Here is a 939-nt window from a genome sequence, read left to right as displayed (position 1 = left end):
GATTACTTTGTGGATTATTGTAATGTTTTTATCAGCTGTTTGGAATCTCATTCTAATGGCACTCATTCACTGTAGAGATGTTATGCCAAATTTGAATAGACTGTAAGCAAATTTTCACTTTGTGTGTACTACTCCTTTAACCCCATTACAAGAGCATTTTAAACTCTGGGTTAAGAAATGTTTCACAATTATATTTTTCAAGGCTTATGAAGCCATTCTTGAGTTACAGCTGTGCAAACCCAAATCACAGCGTGCAGGTTTTTTTTAAAGGTAAAAAACAAACATGCAAAAATTACTATTTGGAAAGTGTAAGTAAGCTTGGCTTTTGTTGTGGCGGTATGTAGTGAAGATGGGCCTGTCGGGTCAGTGAGGTCTGCGGAGAGATTGCTTCTATCTGAACTTTATCGGCTGAAACATCTGTTGTAATTTCTGTCAAATGAAACTTTTATTACCTGATCATTAAAGTCCTGGCGATGGAAAAAACAGATGTCGGCGCTGTTCTTATGACTGCTGCGTTTTACGGTGTTGGTGAAAATTGAACCAAAGGGAGGCCGCCCCTCCACCTCCATTATAAAATTAAGGGGAAATGATTTCCACATTCCACGGACAAGAGGGGCACTGGTGGGGTGCTAAGAGACGAGTGGCCGGTGTGTGACGGGTTAGCTGAACTACTCACAGAACCACCACAGACTGAGAGTTTATTAGTGCTGGGGAGGACTCTACTGTGTTTATTGGTGCCGCACCGAGACTCGACTACAATTAAAAGAAATCTGTTTTATGACCAACTGCAGTCTTTGTGCAAAACCTGCCATCATTTTGCTAGGGTGTTGCTATGTGGTTGCTAAAGTGTTCTGGGTGGATTGTACAAAGCAGGCTATTTGCAATTCAACACTGAAAATCAACACTGATATAGGTCATCTACTTGAGCTTTTACTGAAG

The sequence above is a fragment of the Carassius auratus genome, chromosome 6, assembly GCF_003368295.1.
Source record: "Carassius auratus strain Wakin chromosome 6, ASM336829v1, whole genome shotgun sequence".
Lineage (NCBI taxonomy): Eukaryota > Metazoa > Chordata > Actinopteri > Cypriniformes > Cyprinidae > Carassius > Carassius auratus.
The sequence above is the reverse complement of the archived record's forward strand: the minus strand, read 5'-3'. Positions refer to the sequence as shown.